The 21442-nt window shown below is 37.7% G+C and overlaps 1 protein-coding gene across 3 annotated transcripts in view; it reads left to right on the plus strand.

The window, feature by feature from the left end:
• The window catches only part of ADAMTSL1 (ADAMTS like 1), a 476605-nt gene that overhangs the window by 149799 nt on the left and 305364 nt on the right, over nt 1-21442 (plus strand). The gene's annotated exons all lie outside the window — the stretch shown is intronic.

Raw genomic sequence — 21442 nt, forward strand, 5'->3', positions numbered from 1 at the left:
CTTGTGTTTTCAAACTTTCATGGTGCTAGCATCCATCTGCTGCTACTGCTAGAAACAAATTTAGGCTTGTGTGAAGAGGAAACAAATATTCTTGTTAACTGCTGTGGGCATAAATTCATTCAAATGCTCTTCCCATCACTTGCCAAAAGACTGTAATGTAATTTTTTAAAATGTACACTGACTTCAGTGTTACTAGGATCAGTTTGGTCAGATGTTTCTTTATTCATATCCTCCAAACTTCCTTCTGGCAAAAATCTTAAGGAAGTCTTGTCACTCCAAACATGTCCCTCAAATCAAATAGGATAGCTCAAGACAATATGAGAGAACAGAAGTGCTGGTGTTCCCACCATCAGAAATGTAAATACTGTTGGTTTTTTGTTTGATCGTTTGTTTGTTTTTCTCTTTATTATGCTTTTAACATTTTATTGAAAATCACACATATTAATGATATTTTTTTTCTAATTCAGAAAGGCAAAATTTTAACTTACTTTTTGTTCTAAGCAAAGATGTTCATTTAATTTGACACCAAATTAAACCACTTGTGAATAGCAGTATACTGGGCCAGTCTGATGTTAGTTTGAGATTTCTGAACCTTGTTTCCAATAAATGAGTAATGGCTATTATATGAGAAAAAAACTTGGTTTCCTCAAGCCAGCTTAGAATTTCATTTTTGATTGAAGTGAATTTCAACAACCTCCTGAAAGCAAAATGAAAGTCTTCCTCCTCAAGTCCCTTTTGAATTTTATGCACTGGAAAAATAATTTTTAGTGCAGCTGTACCACATCCTTTCTTCACTCTGTAATTTTATTCTCCCATGGACACAACACAGCTGAAAATTAACTGTACAGCAAAGAATGTTAGCTTGAAAGGATAATTAGCAAGAACAGTTTCCAACAAAGAAGCATTATCCTGGTAGTTAACAAAAGCTAATGAAAGTTACAAAGTGCTTACAAGAAAACACATACTACATCTTCAAAAGTTAGTGAGAAGAGCTCTAAGCAGAATGAAAAGAGTGGAAATCTGTTTGCTAAATCATAGAGTTCTTGACTCTGGTAACCTTCTCTAGGGCTAAAATCTCTACATATGTCTTGCTCTGAAAATCTTACACACATTTAATCCCATCATTTAGAAATACTGTGGATTATATTATGAGTCATCCCAACTTCTTAATTAGAATATACTTTGACCTTTATTAGCTACAGGGCAATTGGTATTTCTGTCTACTGTTTGGTATGCTTTACCTGCAGGGAACTAATGTCAGCTTTTGAAAATCATGGGACATGTAAGCTAAACAATAAGTAAAAGTGTTTACAAGTTGCAGGATGTTAAATGATTTTAAATTGATTGTTTAGATTTAAAAAAAAAAAAAAAAGCTTATTTATTCATGGCTGTCCTACAAAACATTTTACTTTGATTCAGAGCCTGAAACAAGCTGAGACATAAGAAAGACTTTTGTGCACTGAAACTCTTCTTTTCCTTTTCCTTTTCCCCATTTTCCTCTTTTCCTTTTTTTTTTTTTTTTTTCCCCCCATTCCCTTTAAGTCTTGAGTAGGTGCTTTGCAACATGTTTTGAAAACAGAAAACATGGGGTTAGGGTAATGACAATACAGTCTTATCGTCTCCTTTTGTTATTTAAAGTTACAATTATAACTACTTTCAAGTTGAAGTCTGGTATAGTACAATATCAGATCATAAAATTTCTCTTGCATTAACTTGTTTCTTCTTGGTTAAACTTTTCATTCCCATAAGGAATGTGTGCTAATTGGAAATATTTTTTGATTTTGACCCCAGAAAACTCAGGAGCTCTGAACTGGTCATAACATATCCTCTGCCTGTCACACAAAGTACGATATAGTAAAGTTCTGTATTTGCGAGAAAAAATTTATTTTGGTAGGAGAAAAGATGTACAAAAAGGAAAACATCACATCAAATTTGCAAAAAAATATATCTGTATCAAATCTTATTAGCATGAGGAACTGCTATCTGCAGAAAGGTTATTGTGATTAAAGATTTAATTTACTGTTGAAAGTGATGTTCTGATTAAAGAAGAGAGCAGTATATATCTTAAGACATGTCTTTCCTTTGCCTCTAAATTCATCTGTCTATTTTCTATAGATGATATTTTCACTAAAGGAGGTCTGAGCCATCAAAATAGATTTGGATTGGTATAATTATAATAATTATAATTAATAATAAAAATATTAGTGCTCGGAAACTGATCTGGTGGTTTGTACACATTTGATGAACAATATGCAAATATTATATGTTTGCTTTTGTAGATCATTGATCTAAACATCTGACATTGCTTTCATTGATCTAACATTGTTTTTGCTGAAAACATAGATCCAAATAGAATGCCTATAATGTCCAACTCTTAGTTTTGTTCCTAAGATAATGTTATTTTTTATAGCTGGCACTACCTCTGCTTCTAATATGTTTTGCATAAGGTCTCTTAGATAGGTTTCTTACTGCCATGGTGTAATAATCCTGTTTAATTTCTTGGCTATAAGGACATAAAATGTCTCTTTCCTTTTCTGAGTTAGGATGCTCCTTTTTCCTCACTCACCAGTGTTTGACCATTTCTATGTAGTTGGCAATAGATAAACTGACGATTTTCATCTGGACTAATTCATTGTTCCAATATCTTATACGTATTACTGTGCATGAAATTATTTGCATAAATGCTTACATGGTTTTCTGACAGCTGACTCTTTCTTCTATATTGTATATTTAGTTAGATGATGCAGTTCAGCTTACTTTCTGTTAAATTGGAATAAAAATTAATGAACACCGCATTTAAAAATGTAATATTGGTCTTCAGACCTATATTATTCTTTTTATGTACAGCTGTGTTGTTTTGAAAGGAGACTGGAGCTACTTTACTGACAAAGGCTTGTAACTGCAGGCATGGAGAGTCATTTATTTCTCAAGAGCTGGGGCAATCATCAGTATTGACCAACAGAGGAAGCTAATTATTCCTGAACATAATACTGATATCACAGAATCACAGAATGGCTAAGGTTGGAAAGGAGCTTTGGAGGTCCAAATCGTGCTGTTGGACCTCTGGTCCAACCACTCTGCTCAACCAGGGGTGCTCAGAGCAGGTTGCCCAGGACCATGTCAAGATGGCTTTTAAAGATCTCCAAGGAGGGAGACTCAACAAAGTCTCTGGGCAACCTGTGCCAGTATTCTGTCCCTCACACAGTAAAGTGCTTCCTGATATTTAGACAGAATGTCTTGTGTTACAGTTTGGGCCCATTGCCTCTTGCCCTGTCATTGGACACCATTGCAAAGAACCTGACTTCATGTTCTTTGCGCTCTGCCATCAGGTATTTATTTATACACACTTTATTTTTAAGATACGCCCTGTGCCTCCTCTCCTGAAGACTGAAAAGTGCTGAATCTCTCATTCTTTCCTCACAGGAGAGATGCTACAGTCCCGTGCTTGTATTGGTAGCCCTCCATTAGACTTTTTCCAGTATGCCCAGGTCTCTCTTGTACTGCAGAGACCAGAACTGGACACAGTAGTCCAGGTGTGGCCTCAAGGTTGCTTAGTAGAGAAAAGTTTCAGGTGCAGATTGGACTGGAAGATAACAGGGACAATCCTGAGGCCAGGAAGAATGTCCTGTAACAAAGCTGACTATATCAATTATGTGAGTTAAAATAAAAATCTTTAAATTGTACTACTTTTGACACACAAATCAAAAATTTGGAAATCAAAATGGATTATTTCAGGTTGTCCTGGTAACGATCTTTGAAATCCAAATTTGACCCCAGCTAGCATAAAACCAGAGATGAAGTCTATTTTTACAATTACATTTTAGATAATAATTGTGGTACAATGGAAGTAAAATATCTGTCGTATATAGATAGTGTATGTGTACTGCCACAATATGGAGCTAATGTGGGTAAAAAAAGACATGAAAATAATCTAAATGTAGCATTTACTGAATATCAGATCAGTAAACCTACCCTGAATCTTGACATACGGAACATTTAAGTTGTGCCCAGGCATAATAGGTTTTATTTTCTGGAGTGAGGAAAAGGATAAAGGCCTACTTTTCCATCAGCTCCACTTCTTAGCTGAATTGTGTGAGTCACTGCCCTTGTTCTCATTTAAAAGCTGGTTTTGTGTTACATATATACCTAATTTATTTTGCCTTGTTTTTTGCACATCATTAATCTTTCTTTGTTGTGGGTGTTTCAGAGGTTTTTCTCAGACATTTTAACTAGGCTTCCATGTTTGAGCTCTTACAAAATTTGCATGTTTATGTGTTAGAGGATGAAGAATGGGAATATTTCACTATATGGTTATCAGAACATATGGAAATGATACTGGCAATGAATAAGTAGCAAGAAGTTTGAAAATGGAAGGCCCACCTGACTATGGTGGGATTTCTGGCATTATATGACATAAATTCATGGTCCTTCTCATTCTTTATACATGTGGCATATTGACCTCTGCTGGTTGTCAGACCCACACTTAGCTACTCTCACACTCCTCATCCTCAACAGGACACGCCAAAAAAACAAGATGAAAAAGATCATGGGAGATTAAAAAAAAATGAATAATAAGAAGAAGCACAAAAGCTGTATGCAGAAGCAAAACAAAAATGAAGAGGAATTTATTCACTACTGCCCATTGGCAGGCAGATGTTTAGCCACTTCCTGGAAAATGGGGTCTCAGCACACATAGCTTTTTATTTTTTTTTTCAGTAGACAAACACCATAAGCATGAATGTCCCTGCACCCTCTCCTTTTACCCTAGCTTTTATTCCTAAACACAATAGCAAAATGGTGTGAGATATCCCTTTGCTCAGTTTAGTTCAGTTGTCTGGCAATGTCACTTCCCCACTCCAGCTGCCCACCTGCAGCTTACTGGTCTTTGAAGGTGGGAAGTTGGAAAGAAAGCCTTAATGCTGTGTAAGCACCACTCAGCAATAGCCAAAATACTAGTGCATTATTAGCACTGTTTTAGCCTCAAATATGAAGCACAGCACCATATGAGCTGCTGTGAAGAAAGATAACTCCATACTAGTCACATCCAGTACAAAACAGAAATTTCTCTGTATATTGGTGTCTTGAATATCTTATTTACATGCTCATGGTGCACCTGCAGGCCAAGAAGCACAAAGCTACAAGCCAACATATTTGTTGCAGAGATGGAGAAAGAGTGATCATGTGTTCACAACTGGAAATTGAAGAAATCTGAACCGACTTCACTTATTCAGCTGGAGAGATAGCCATTGCAGTCTGGTCAGATTCCAGTCATAGTATCTATATTCTACCTATCCAATTTCCAGTTATGTGAAGCATTTTATTCTGCTTACTGTCCTAAGTTATCTCATCAAATTGCCAAGTGGTATTGAGCATGACCATGTATCAACGTTCAGTGTTCGCTGTTATCAGTATTTGGAAATGATCAGAATTATGGGAAGTAGCATCGAGGAGAAAAAAAAATGACGGTATCCCACTTAATTAACAGCTGCTTATATGAAGGGAATTCTATGATGCTTTATTTAATTAGAGAGTTGAATTAACCCATTTAACTACAAATGTTATTGTCATCTTTTATTTTCATTAGAGATTGCCAGTTAGGACTCCCAGCATTTTGCAAATAAATAAACTTTTCCTTTTGCACTGAATGAACGTTCTCCTACAGGTCTTTTGAAATGCATGATGTGTTTTGGATTACAACCTTAGACTATACGATGTGAATTGAACTTACTGGATTCTTTTATATGACAGTCCTCCTTCTCTGATGAGAAGCATGTCAGCAAGAAGGCCGTCCTTTTTCTTTCCCCTCTGTACCAGTTTTTTTCAGACTTGGATAATAATAATTGAGATTATTCTGATTAACCTCTGTGCCTATGACAGAAATCTTTGTGATGAGAAGTGAGAGAAACATTTCTGTCCTTAGAATAAACAGTTTTCAGGAGGGTTTTGCAAGAATCACCCAAATTCAGGAACTTTGCAAAAGCAAAAGTAATGTGGAACAGCTCTTACTGCTTCTTTTTCCAGTGATCAGTATGGGCACAACCTGCAAAGCACGTCCCAGCAGCTGCTGGGTACCACATGGCTCTGCAAAACCCTTGGTGGTAAAAAACACAGAAGTCCATGCAGATCTTTACATTTTTCCATAGCTAGATAGCTGCTGTGCCTGGATGACACAGCTGAAAGCTATTGTGAATACCTTTTTACCAGTCTACAAGATAGTCAGGTTCTGAGAGGTTGCAAAAACATTGGACACAAGAAGAGAGATCTCCTTCCTTCTCCTGGATCACCTACCTGAGACACCTACTTGCTCCCACATTTCTGGGGACTGACTAGTCAGCAATTTTTGCAGTATTTCAGATTAAGTTTTTCATCTCTCTTCCTGGATTGGTTTCATCTTGTACAAAAAAAAAAAAAAAAAAAAAAAAAAAAAAAAAAAAAAGTACAGTCACAAGAACAGAGAAATGACCTTCCCATATCTTACAGAGCTATCCTATTGCAGGATCATTTTCCCTTTTCCTGTAAAAAGAAATATTTACTTGCTTAAAGCAGGGAGGAGCAACTTCAAAAAGGAAGACACAGAGAAAGAATTTTCTCCTTTCCTGTCACCTAAGAGATGATGGTGTCTTGTTGGGCTATGGCAACTGGTGTTCAAGCTCTCCTTGTTGATCAGGCAGAATGGGGATTCAACAGGAATCCAAAGTGACCTTCCCCACAGCATCCTGTTCCCAGGCTTGTTCTTCTCTCCAAAACAAGAGATACAGGGAAAATGTCTAGTTTTAAAAGTGCTGTTGGTGTTTAGTAGCAAGTTTGGGGGATTATATATTTATTAGATTTATTTAAATCGGTATGCTTTTATGACACAGTGTTTTAAAATACTGCTGTACATGTGATTAAAAACTCAGTAGTTATAAAAAACTCAGAAATATGAGTGGAATCAACAGCCAGAGGAATTCATAAATCTGAAGGTAGATTTTAGATATATAGAGGCTCTGTATAACAATACAAGAAACAGTGTGACTCACCTTGAGCTCAGCACTTGGGCAACAGGCCAACTTTGCTTAGCACCTGAGGCAAGCAGTCATCATTTAATAATCTTTCATGTTGTTTCACAGATAGAACAGAGATTATTAAATTAAACTGAAACACAATTAAACAATAGTCGGTTGTTTAAAGTCTACCTCTTGTAGAGCACATTTTATCAGTAGATTGCAAAGGGATATAAAAAAGTTGGACTATCTAATTTTATGACTTCATTTTAATCCATTTACAATTTATTTTTGGAGAATGTTATTGAGTACTGGATCCTAAAATCTCTAAAGTCAACTGCAGTCCCAGCCACTGTTTCTGCACTCTCATGCCTTTTGAAGTAACATCAGATTGGACCAAAGCTGACAGATAAGTTAAAACCTGGCTGTGAGCAGAGAGGCTTTTTGAGCAGAGAGTTTATTTATTTATTTACTCTTTCCTTCAGATCACTGGTTCCTCCCTTAAGTTGCTAAGGGCAGTGTCGGTCCAATCTGTATATACTTCAAAAGCTTCAAACAGCAGACACTGTGGCTAGGGCTGAAAGCTGAGACAGACGGTTTGGGGGGACCAAAGGACTGTGGGACTTGCCAGGGCTTTTCAGTGCATTTTAAAGTAGATTAGAATCGATATTAAAAATATAAATATAATATTAAAAATATATATATAAATAATTTGAAAGAAAAGTGTTATTTTTATTCTTTATCCTTTTTTCTTTATAAGTGATCTAGATTTTACAAGGAAGAACATCTGTCTACCTTCAGATCTATGTGAAGTTTCTCCCCTAGCAAAAAGGATGAAAAATTCTTTAGCCTGTTATCTTTGCAAAGCTAAATATCTAGTCCCACTGATCACTTTGTTTTGGTGGTTTATTGATTTACTATGGAAGTTTCCGGTGATGGTGAAGAGCTGTTTCCTGGTAGAATTAAATATTTAGATATAAGCAAAAGGAATTGGGAAATACTCTGCACATAAAAGAACAAAAACTCTATTGAACAAAATTAAAAATTTGGCTGTCTTATATGTCATAACTTCCACCCCAAATCAACTAAAATATTTAATAATAAATAATAATAATAATAAATAATAATAATAATGTGTGTTTCTGTTTTCCATTCAGATATGGAATGAGGTTGAAGACAGCTAGAAATTAAACTAGGCCTTGAAAATGCGAATTTTAGTTATTGGGCTTTCTCTTCTAACACCTGTGAATTATAATATCTAATTTTTTAGCCTTTATTTCAAAGTACTTTCTCTTGTTTAAGGTCATATAGAAAATATATGCTGTTTGCTCTTAGCTGTGTGGACATAAGTAATTCTGTCACTCAGAGGGACCTCAGCAGGCTGGAGGGTTAGGCCGGGAAGAACCTCATGAAGTTCAACAACATTAAGTGCAGGGTCCTGTACCTAGAGAGGAATAACCCCAAACACCAGTACAGGCTGGGGGCTGACCTGCTGGAGAGCATCTCTGCAGAGAGGGACCTGGGAGTCCTGGTGGACAGCAGGCTGACCATGAGCTAACAATGTGCCCTTGGAGCCAAGAAGGCCAACGGTATCCTGGGGTGCATTCAGAAGAGTGTTGCCAGCAGGTCAAGGGAGGTGATCCTCCCCCTCTACTCAGCCCTGGGGAGGTCACACTTGGAGTATTGTGTCCAGTTCTGGGCTCTCCAGTACAAGAGGGACACAGAAGTACTGGAGTGAGTCCAGAGGAGGGCTACAAAGATGATGGGAGGGTTGTAGAACCTGTCATACGAGAACGGGCTGAGTGAACTGGGCCCATTTAGCCTGGAAAAGAGAAGACTGAGGGGAGACCTCATCAATGTGTATAAATATTTGAGGGGAGGGTGTTGAGAGGATGAAGCCAGTCTCTTTTCAGTTGTGCACAGTGAGAGGACAAGAGGCAATGGGCACAAACTGAAGCAGAGGAGATTCCGGCTGAATATGAGGGGGCACTTTACTGTGAGGGTGACAGAGCACTGGAACAGGTTGCCCAGAGAGGTTGTGGAGTTGTCTTCGCTGGATATTCAAAACCCGCATGGGTGGCACCCTGCACAATGTGCTCTAGGAGATCCTGCTCAGCAGGGAGGGTTGGACTAGATGATCTTCAGAGGTCTCTTCCAACCTTGACCGTTCTGTGATTCTTTAATTCTGTACACATAGTAAAAGCTGATTTACATTTTAGTGGAGAATTAGTATGTTTGTCATAACCCTTGACTGAAAAATAACTATGTGGATGTGAAAGAATATTAAGAAAAATAATAATGTTGGTACAAGGAGTCTTCTGTTTTAGCTGATTTCTGTAGACATCACAACATCTCTCATAGTAAATAACTTTTCATCTACATTAAAATAATCTATAATCACTTTGTTGAGCTACAGGTGAAAATCTGAGCAAGTCATTATCAATAGTATGAATTATTCATTTTTTTTGGTAAATATTAGTTTTGTTCATTTGAAAGTGAGGTTTACTTTTGGTGTAAATAGACTTATTAAATGTGTTTTTGGTCTTTCTTAAGGTTATCCATGCAAGCCAGATAAGTCACTCACACAGTAGATGCTATAGAACAGCACATTCAAGTGTGCTGTCCAAAATGGTTCCACTAATGCCTCAAGCTGCAGACCTTTGCCAATAAGAGCTGCCCATGGAAAGGGATCTGGGGGCTTTGGCCAATGACAAGTTGAACATAAGCCAGCGGGGTGCCCTGGCAACCAGGAGGGTCAACTGTACCCAACCTGGGGTGCATCAGTCACAGGAGAGCTAGTCAGTCAAGGGAAGGGATTGTCCTGCTCTACTCTGTGATGGTGTGGCCTCACCTTGAGTACTGTGTGCAATTTGGGGCATCACAATATAAGAAAGACATAAAACTGTAAGATCACATCCAAAAGAGGACTACAAAGATGGTGAGGGATCCAGAGGGGAAGAGGAAGAACACAATGATTTCCTGCTTACTACTTGAACTCGTGGCATCATGACTGGATTACCTCAGACCAGAAAAGGCTACAGTATACATTATAAAATATACTAGGTTGATTATACAGGAAAGAGTGTATGCAAAGGAGACCTTTCCCTATTTTACATGCAGGCAGCTGAACAGCTTGTCCTGTGGTAATGGTGCCTGAAACTCATGTTTACATCACTCATGTTCGGAACAAACAGTAGCAGAGAGAACTTGCTCTTTAGCAGCTTGCACAGCTAGAAGATTATCTTGTTAGTTTAAAAAGTAAATTAGATGCCTTACTAAATACAACGTGACAAATGTTTTTAAAATTTTGTTTATACTTACTCCTCCCTTTTATTGCCAAGGACTACATACAACATAGTGGAAAATCATTCTCTTCCTGAATAATTCTAACAACACCAATAGACATTTGCTAACCAAATAATCAAAATGGACATTTTACTAAGTTGCATACTTTTAAAATACCAACGAGTTTCACTTTTAACAATGAACTTGCAAGAACAAGTGACCATTCATTATTCAGAGTGCCTGAATCTGTACAGCACAAATGTCTCAATAGAAGTTAAAGTTAAAAGAAGACAAAACTTAAGTTAATTTATTTAAATCATTCTGCACTGATACTCTGGAGTGTTGGAAGTAGCTCAAGCTTGTGGGAAAAAAATCTAACTTGATCTAATAATTAGGTCTTCAGTGTAATGAATTATAGGATTATGATGTCTTGATACCAAAGGAAAAAAAAATAAAAAAAATTTGTTAATCCCATGTACCCGATGATACTTTGTCAGACATTAGAGTAGGCCAAACAGAGCTGGAAGAATGAAGAGAAAGAAACACATTCAGCATGTAATCTTAAGTAAGACATATGCACATTCAGACATCTGCAAATGATAATTTAGGCCTTTTACTGTCTAGTTGTTATATTTTTTTGTAGCTAACTGTGTGCTCTGCGTGGATAACTGAATGTTAAGAAGCTCACCAAGAGTCATCAAAGCGTGTCTGCAGCCCAGAAAGCCAACCATATCCTGGTAGCTGCATTGAGCTCTGGGGTACGCAGTATAAGAAGGACATGGACCTGTTGAAGTGAGTCAAGGAGAGCACTGAAGATGATCAGAGGGTTGGAGCACCTCTCCTGTGAAGACAGGCTGCGGGAATTGGTGTTCTTCAGCCTGGAGAGGAGAAGGCTCCAGGGAGAGCCTGTGCAAAGTCAGATTGGATTGGACCCTGACAACCTTGATCCAGTAGATGATATCCCTGCCCATGGCAGAGGGGTTGGAACTAGATGATCTTTGAAGTCCTTTCCAACCCAAACTATTCTGTGATTCTATGAGTTTATAGCAGCCTTCCAGTACTTAAATGGGGTCTACAAGGAAACTGGAGAGGGACTTACAAAGGCAAAAAATGGTCTTTAAACTGAAAGAGGGTAGATTTAGGTTAGGTATAAGGAAAAAATTCTTTACTCAGAGGGTGGTGAGGCACTGAAACAAGTTGCCCAGAGAAGCTGTGGATGTCCCATCCCTGGAGGTGTTCAAGGCCAGGTTGCATGGAGCTTTGAGCAACCTGGTCTGGTGGAAAGTGTCCCTTCCCATGGCAGGGAGGTTTGGAACTAAATGATTTTTAAGGCCTCTTCCAACCCAAAGCACTCTATAATTCTATGATTTTGTTACAGTAAAACCTTTTTGATTCTTGAATATATCAACCACATCAACTATATCTTTTGAAAGATCGGCTACATGTGGCCTAGATAATAACGTAAAATTTGACCACTGAAATAGTTTCCAGATATAACTGAGTGTCAGATGTACTGACAAAGTCATTGCACTAAGGAATAAATGCACTGAAAGATTTTACCAGAGGCAAAAATTCCACACTGAAGAGGCTTCTATCTACATTGCTGTATTCTCTAACTTTGCCCAGCTTCTGGACTGGATCAGAATTCAGGAAAGAAACATGGGGCAAGGAGAGGTCTTTTCCTTTTACTCTCAGTTAAAACAGTTATGGGAAATAATTTATTAGTAGGTTGTCATGGCAAACATACTGGATATGCTTCCCTGTTTGCTACAATGGTGATATTACTGATCAGCTGGTTTAAGCCATAGCAACTAGTTGCTGTCACAGACAAGACTGCTTGGTAATAAGTTTGGAGTGAGATCATCCTGCTTATATGGTTTTTAATCTCCACAAACACAAACAAACAGAGAAAAGTAGCCATCAGCATCATTTTAAAGCTGAAAAAGAACACAAAGGCAGATTACCTTATCAGGTGTGTCCCTGGCTGATAATTCATAAAGACAAAACAAAACACTGTTGAGATAACAAAACTGGCTGTACACATGTGCATGTGGGAGGTTTACCCTAAATTTTCCTACTCCTTTTTAACAATCTCGAATTCCACTTAGTTCCTCAGACATTTTTTTTTTTTTTTTTTTTTTAATAAACAAACGAGGATTCATTTTCAAAAGTGACTAAGCTAAAATACTACATTTCTCATGCCCAAGCCACCCTTCTGTTCTTCATGGATCACATTTATGCACAGCTGTGAATTCCTCTGAGCTGTAAGTCTGAAGTAAAGGAAAGCCAGTTGGTATAACTCTCTCAGAAAGTGCAACAGACTGAGGTGTGTCGTAGCTGGAGGTATCAGGGCTGTGTGTCTGTCCTCCTGTTGTGGTTGCTGCACCCTCACAGAGCTGCAAGTGAAAGGGTTCCTTGCTATTTTCCCTGGCGTGCCAGCAGACACAGCTCTGCTCTGTGTAACTGTGCTAGCACTGCTCAACAGCATCCAGTGACACATCCACTGTGAAGTGGCAATGAAATAGGAAATTGTTCTGGTTTCAGTGACGCTCGGGGGTAGTTTGCTTTGCTTTGTTTTGACTGGATTCAGCATCAGAAAATGTGGAAAGGCCTTGTTCCAAGTTACAGTCTCATCTCAGGACAACTTGTAAAGAAAACAATGGGTAGTGGAAATTATGGTTGTGCTGACAATGCCAACTTAACCTATTTCATTAGTCCAAGGGTGGACTATGGAAAAGTTGCCACCTTTTTCCTTTTCCTGAAATAATAAATACTGAAATTGGCAGGTCTGTTTCCTGTGTGCTATGTTTCCAGAGGACAAAATATGTATCTTTTTCTCTTCGCATTAGCTCTTGATAATAATTTCCACAGATAAACCTATTAAGAGGAAAAGCAACAATTATGAAAACAATGTAGCTGCACTGGGTGATGGAAGGAAACAGTTTCAATAAGTAGAGCTCATCAGCAGAATTATGCAACAAAAAGGCACAAAAATACCAAGGAGAAGGAAATAATACTGGCATTTTATGGGTGATTAGAGGTCATGTTTCCCCCACCTGCCTACAGCAAAATGAAACAAAACAACAACAACAACACCTTAAGAAAAAGGGGGAGGTGGTGGGGATGAGAGCTTTCATTTCCATTACCTGACAGAGTCTAGAGGAAAAGCTGGTTTTTGGTGTCTCCCCATTTCACTGTATTACAAGCTGGTTCCACAGGAATCTCTGCAGTAAGCAGTGAGATAACTTTTAGGGATCAGGAATAGGCAGAAAAAACGGATGTTTAAACAAAGTGTTTTGAGTTTTCGTCTTCCCAGGTTGATCTCCTGAGGAGGAACTCAGGTAGCAGAAAAAAACAGAGAGTCTTTCTTTACTCACAAAAAGTCCACAGGTTGGGCTGAAAAGCTGCTATTTGTCACAAAAGAAACCATATGGGAAACTGTTAGTATGGACTATCACTACCATGGAAAGAAGATGGGTCAGTATTCAGCCCTCATTCAGTTCCAAGAACTCACCGAGACAGAAAAAGATAGAAGGTACTAGAAACCAAGTCGTCCTCACTTAAACAGAGAACTAGTAGGGTTGGGACTGAGATATCTAAAAACCAGTATGTCTTCAGGTTGTCCATATTCCTTTAAAAATGTGATAAAGAGGAAGACAATGTTAAAGTATTGCAGATACACATATATGACATATATAATATCGTATATGCTATTTTCTACACAAAATGGGCATTTCAACTTTCACTGAGCCTTTTTTTCTGCTGGGGATTCACTGAGGTGGTTGCAACTTTAAGAAGCACTAAACAAATTAAGTACTGTTTAACTGTTCATCCTGGATGTTGATTAATTAATACCACCTTTCTGCTAATTCATGATAATTCATGTTCAGCCACAATAAGACAGGGAAAATCTTTTCTCCTCTTTTCCTGGTGCTGCAGGCTGGACTGGAAACATCGGCTCTCTTACTGATGTGGGATACTGATTTTATCTTCTTCCTCATTTAGGCCTTAACCTGGATGATAAAAAGCTGTAAAGACCAGCTTTTGTTGAAACTATAATTCCCAGAAAAAAATAAGGTACAAGTATGGTTAATCTCTCCACTCAAGAATCTTAGCATTTACAGCTATCAGCTTAGAATAATACTTTGCCAAGTGTTACAGATATTATGGGAGAGCTCTGTCAATGACTGATGACTCTGAGGGTTAGTAAATAATGACTTTAGTTCAATGTGAATCTTAAATAACAGCATTAGAAAGTTCTATTCTGTTCCAGTTCCCTTATTTGGTCCTGTGGTTCTTTGCCTTCCTGACAAACTGTCTGCTAGGCCTAATGCATTAGGTGTCCAGCTTTGCATCAGACAGTCATGGTATGAGTTGCTTTTGTGGCTGATGTTTTATTTCTAGGCAGATATTCAGATGACTGGCACTTTCTGAATACCAGAGAGAGGAATTCTTTTCCACCACTCCATACAGCTCATGCTGCTCCTCCCTGCTGCCTTTCAAGGTCCGTCATCATCACTGCTAATACTGGTTCCAGAGGGTAATTTTCAGTCTGTCCTTATTAGTACAGCTATTGGCAGAAGTGGCCAGAAGAGCTCCTTTGAAAGGAACACAATACTGCTTAGCCCACTGACTTGTCTGGTAGTGGGAGAAGCGTCAAGATCTATAAAAGAAATGAAGTAAAATACTGCTTGCCATCAAGTGTCTTAGACATTGTCAGGCAACCCAATTATGTTGATTAATTTTGTAGAGCATTTTTACAGTGTGATGTTTTAGGCTTTCTGAATGCTTCTGTCACATCCTGACAAGTAAATTACCTGAAGTACTATATTAATAGAAGTCATGATATTCTGTAAAAGCCACAGATTGACAGTTCTTTCAGTTATGTCTCGCTAATTTGCTACAAGTGAGAAGGGAACACTGTGAGTAAAAATGTCTCCAGACAGTAGTGTATTGCTTTACCCTATTACTTTGACCTTATTTTAGCTTAATTGTATGGCACCACTGCTGTGGATTTTTGGATGGGGAAACCAAATACAGTTAACTCTATTCTGATTTGAATCAATCCTGGATTTTTTCTTTTGCTTTTATGCTCATTTTATTCATGAGTATATATAAGAGGAATGAAGTTGCTAAGTAGACATTGTGGTAACCTCACCTTCTTTTCTCTCCTTAACTGAGTTATTCCCACTAGCATTTGATTTTGAGCAAAAATTACCTTTTTTCTGCATCAACTTATTTTCCTAAGGTGAAATTTATTCTGTCCTGATTTACAGCTGAATAAATCCTAGCACTTCTATGGCAGAAAGCAATTCTACCGGAGAGTTTGCACTAATCTAAGCATGGGTTACTGAGATCCCACCAACCATGCTGCACTAGCAGCTGATGTCAGCTACACTCTCCCTGGACAACACAGGGCTCTCCTGAGCCTAGGGTAAGCTGATTCAGGCAGCTCTGATGGACAGACACTTGTCTTGCCTAGAGAATTATTGCAGGGTCAGTAACTGCAAGTGCTAGCACTAGCACAAAGAAAGGGACATGCTTTCATAAACTGTGGTGCACAGTTCTTCATGCTTCTTCAATAAAATAAAAGAAGCTATCTCTCTGCAAAATGAGATATATGCTAAATATTTTAACTATATATATATATATATTTTTTTTTTCTGCTTTTCATCAGATAGTGCTAGATAGACCTGCATAAACTGGTGGCAAAGATCAAATGAATAAATATTCATTTTCTTAAATATTTTTTTTCTTATTAGAATTAGCTTAATGTCACAAGTATTAACTCCATACAAGTATGTGTTCAGAGTTCTGATGAGAAATTAATATCTATGCTATAATTTTCAGAATAAAACTAATTGCTAATTCTGTGCATTACCTAAGGATTTTTCCCAAACAAGATTATATTCAAATCTCAATGATTGTCGTACCAATGACTGACGTATCTTGACGGAGAAATTAAATCTGTGTTAATTAGAATTTTAAAAATTTTAATTACAGAACACCAACTTAATGTGAGTTTTTGCTGGAGATACCTTAACAGTACTTGTAAAGCTGGAGAAATACATTGTACAAGAATTTTTTGAACATGCAACATATGTTGTTCATATTATACTCTGCCCCTACAGCAAGACCAGAAGGAACAGTCATGTATCGTCTACTCAAATTATTAATAAATAAATAAATGTTAAAAAAACTAAAGGATTTTACCTCATCTATCAGGGAACCTTGTCTGTTAAGCAAGTTCAACTAAATCATGTCTGATTATGTATTCATTTTGAGAAAGGCATGAACAATATTTCTGCTTGTCTGTCTTTACCCCTGAACTCAGCTGACCACACACCATTGGCAACTCAGTCAAACCCAGCAAACAGTGTTGTCGTCTTTGAAACAAACAAATAAAACCAGGCCAACGCTAAATTCCCAGTTAGAAGGTACAGTTGGCATCAACATGTAATAAAAACCTTCTGACTGAGAAGAGAATAGTAAGGCTGAGATATGTATCTGTCCCCCATATAGCTGAATTTAGCTGTTCTTTCACTCCAACTCTTTCATTCAGCCCTTAATACAGATTGCCAACCTACAACAAAAAAATAAAAAATGATACAATAAAAATAAAAAATAAACAAATAGCACTTTAAAAATTCATTTTTGCAGGTAGAATTTCATCAGTGCTCATGTCTGATAGGACTTTTTCCAAAGCCTAGATTAACAGGACTTCACTGTTAAACTGGTAGAATTTGGGGGGAGCTGTACTGATTATTAGCTAACCTATGTTTTAGCACTTCAGAAATGAGGAAAGGTCTGGAGAAACAAGTGTATGATTTCCCAGAGGGATTCAGCCTGCAGCAAAGCAGGTGATATTACTGCCACCTGGCTTTCCTCACTTGGTTGGAAAGTTCCCATTGCTGCCTGAGGCTCTGAAGAAACCTCTTCAGATGTGTCTGCTGGATGGAAGTGATGAATAATAATCATTAGCATACAGCCTTTCATCTGCAGACCTCAGAACACTTCACAGTGATGGAGTTACATCATGATGTGACTTACTCCTCCTCACATTGTGAGCTAGTGGCAAATGTGTGAGGAAAATCCAGTCTGTGCAATTTTCAGCTTGATAACCATATTGTTTCTGTCACTGTTCATTGGGCCACCGGTTGAATCCTCCCTCAAAACAACACTGCCCATCTTTTTAGTCAGTGCTAACCTATAAGCCACTTCTATTTTTCTTTTTTAGAGACTAAATCAGTAGAAACTGGAATAGTTTCACTGGCTATTAGCAAGAATTTTTGTGTGAGCAAGAATATTTCTTTGAGCAATAAAGAACATAAACTTCATTTACTGTAATTTTCTACCAGATTTCCCAAGTGTAATTGTCCTACAGTTGCAATGTTTTCTTCCTGACAAAGAAAAAAGAGCATGAAATGTAAAGGGATTTGATACAAATATGTCTGCAGCTAATGTACATCAGTTTCTGAGCATTAGCAACATCAACATATGCCTCTGACAGGTGAGCCCCTAGAGCTACTAGAAAGAAATGCTTCATTTGCTGTAGTGGCAGGTTATATAATTAGTCCAGCCATACAGCAACGATATGTTGGGTTCACCTGGCTGTGACAGTACAGCATGCCATTAGGTATTTCTCTAAAAACAAGCATTTTTCCTCTCTGCTTTTTCCATCTTTCCTCTCCTCCTTTTCTTCAGACACAGAGTAAATGTTGAACAACTTCCAAAATATTTCCCCCCTCCTTCTTCCTCCCATTAGATCTGTCCCTTGTCATAGCCAGGAGTGAGATTTTGATTTTCTAATAGGCAGATTTTTCTCATGACTGAGATCGTACATTTGCGCATGAGAAATGCCTCAGTTGCATTCCCCATCTGTCAACAGTTCCCTTGATTTGTGGCTGCATCACTGTTTTAAGCAGAGATGAAAACATTGGAAGTTTAGACATCATGTGTCACAGTGGTGATATGCTGCAATGAGGAATATAATTCATATGTTCTTGCATCCTGCTTTGTTATTAGATTTCACACATAATGCTACAGGCACTTATTCAAATATTCCCTTATTGTTAATCAATACTCCCAGCTAGTGGTTGCCATTGGGTTGCCTAGTTTTCTGCTAGATTTTTACTTTCCGATGAAAGCAGCATGGACTACTGTTAAAACAAGAAATAAGATTTTCACAGAGCATGATCATTTTATTTGAGTGATACCATATTTATTATGACTGCTGAATGCTGAAGAGAATTTTAATTCCTATCACGGGTGATGGGAACTGAAGTGTACTCATGGTGAACTCTGACAGCTCTTCAGAATGTGCAGTTCTGCTAAACCTACAGAGCTTTCAGAGAATCCACCAATTTTTAGTGCCAGTTGTCTCCAGATAGACCTGTTAACACTTGCCTGTCTTGATTCTTCCGCTGCTTTCATAACATTTATACTATTCGCTGCTATCCCCATTTACAGATGGTGGAAAAGGAGAGGAGAAGATTTGTCAGCTATAGGTATTTGTTGCTTCATTCTGTGTAGTGTTTGAATGAGGACTGTGTGCTGAAATGCATAGTTGTCCTCTCTTCTGATCAGCGGTGTTTGGCTTTTGATCTCCACTTAGGAGGGGGACTGGTCTCAGAATATACCATGGAGTGTGTATAAGTTTTCATTAGTCATATTAATGACTCTAGATTTAATTTAGATCAATGAAAGTGATTTAGAATAGAAACCTTCTCTTGCTGTTCTTAGGCAATTGGCAGAATATGATGTAGTTGTAACATGGCTCTCCTGTCTTGGCACCTTTCACACATGATTAACAGAGAGACTGCATGATCTTTTAGGTATTTTCATTAAGCAGTCTCACGAAAGAGAAAGAATTAACACACTACTCCTTGCTTTTTCATTCTGCCAACTTTTATCATTCTCCTTCTAAAAAGCTGCTTGGGAATTTCATTTTTGTTTGCTTTGGTTGCCCTTTACTGTGTTATTGCCATTCTTGTCAGGATGCTTTATGACAGCTGGTCATTAGGAAAACTCTACAGCTTGTGGTGGAAGGAACACAAATAAGGCAAGATGTTCATTTCCTTAGCTACCTGATATTTTTAGAAAGTCATGATCATTACCGGGGGAATTCAGCACTTGAAAAATACTACAGGAATCTTCCCAGAATTCCTTCTGAGTTCTTTGAAGGAGGAAATGTGATTATCTGGGTTGCCTTCTGCTTTAAGAGCAGGGCCTCATGGTCACATCTGCAGATCATGCTTGCAATTGAGCTAGGTCGGACATGATAGTCCAAAACTCCCTGAGGCCTGTTTGGGTCACTGATCAAGCAGCCTGTACTATGATATAGGCCTGTATGGGCTGGCTGCCTATAGCCCTGTTCAGAGTGGTTATTTTGTGCAATTTCACCCAGTTCATGCCTGTCTCTCTTCACAGCAATGGTAGATTTGTGTGTTACCTGAGGAGCATAGACAACATGGTCCAGAAATACACATTTTGTATTTCTGTGCTGAACCAAATTCAGAGCTGCAATATTTTCTTCTCAAGTAACGGTAAAACAAGTAGTCAGGAAAACTCTTCAAAGGAACTTCTTAAACAGCTGTTCTTTGCTGGCAGACAAAATATGAATGAGAAATTATGTGGAAAAGTAACAAGATACTGGAGAGAAAATTGTCTATCCAAAATCATCTTCTGGACCCCTGTTACTTCTTTTACTCTTCTTACCTAGCCGTGCCTTCTTCTCTTCTTTCTTCTGTCAAAAAGGTGGGAATAGAGTTTCCTTGCCATAAATTCTAGCTTGCATCTGTCAGCTGACTCCCCTCAATGACTTCATAGAGTATTTTGCACTCACTGTAATTATGAAGCAAAATGAAAAAGTAGATGGATTCAGACATGCACCAACACTTGTCTGACTCAGGAGGCCATTAGTCACATCATTTTTTCCTTGTGAGAAAGAAAGTAGAATAATTGGACAGCTCTAAATAATAAAACTGAATAGACAAAAGCTTGTCAATGTAAGGTGTCCTGTTGTAATGGTGGCAGGAACTGAACATGATGATTTTTAGAACTGTGAGAAAATAACATTTCCACAGAGATCCTTTTCCCAATCAGAGCCTGCTGTTTGTCATTTCTCTTGTGTAGTGCTGGCATTTTAATGATATCCATTCTCCTCCAAAATAGTAAAGTTAATGGGACACATCTTATGTTTTACTCTGGGTATCTTATAACTGTATTAGTCAGGATGACTCAATCATAACAGTTTCAAAATATTTATATATATAATAGCTGAATCAGCAAATAAAATAAGCTGAGCTTTGTTCTTACATTTAATTCTTGAATAAAAGATTAATTGCAGCAAGTAAATGGGAGATTATATTGTCTCTGTTAGGAAGACTTTCAAAGTATATCTGAGAGGACTTAAAATTAATGCAAGAGGGAAATAAAAGAAATAACCTCGTTATATTCTCTTGCTCATTCCTGTCACTTTCTCAAGTGCTGCACTGAATTAAGGGATGCATACAAATTTAAATGTACTTTTATTCACTCAGAGAAACTTCATCCAACTATTTATGGTGAGCTAAACTGTCCTTTTTCTGGATCTGTTCCCTCAATCCTATCTCAGACAAATAATTCAGTGAGCTTAATGAAAGGTTTTCATTTAATAGAGGTACATTTTACTGGTCTTCTTTTTCTCCTTCTTTTCTCCCCTTTTTCTCTTTGTCATAAAGAGAAAGAAAAATGACTCCTGATGAGACCTAGACTTTTTGGACCAGAATACACCGTGAAGAGAGCAAGACAGTTCAGTTAGAATTAAAATAAAAGATATTATACAAAAAATATCTGCTGTGGTGTGAACTTTTCTGTGACTGGCAGAAATCACCATCCTGAAAACAGTAGCTCTCAGGCTGCAGGGTAGACAACATGTAAAGAAATCCATTACTGACAACTATTGGAAATTACGTCTGACAGATGCTTAAAGTGTCCAAGTCTGTGTGGTATATAAGATGTGTAAATAACTACTGTAGAAACAGAGACAGTAATTTACCCTTTGTCTCCATAAGAAAGATAGAGTGAATTTCAATTCTAGCAAGGAAGATTCAAGTTGGATATCAAGGAAAATATAAGGAAAATGAAGTAGTTTATATGTCCAGTAAGTCTATGAAATCTATGTCACTGATATG

Source organism: Cygnus olor, chromosome Z (assembly GCF_009769625.2).
Source record: "Cygnus olor isolate bCygOlo1 chromosome Z, bCygOlo1.pri.v2, whole genome shotgun sequence".
NCBI lineage: Eukaryota > Metazoa > Chordata > Aves > Anseriformes > Anatidae > Cygnus > Cygnus olor.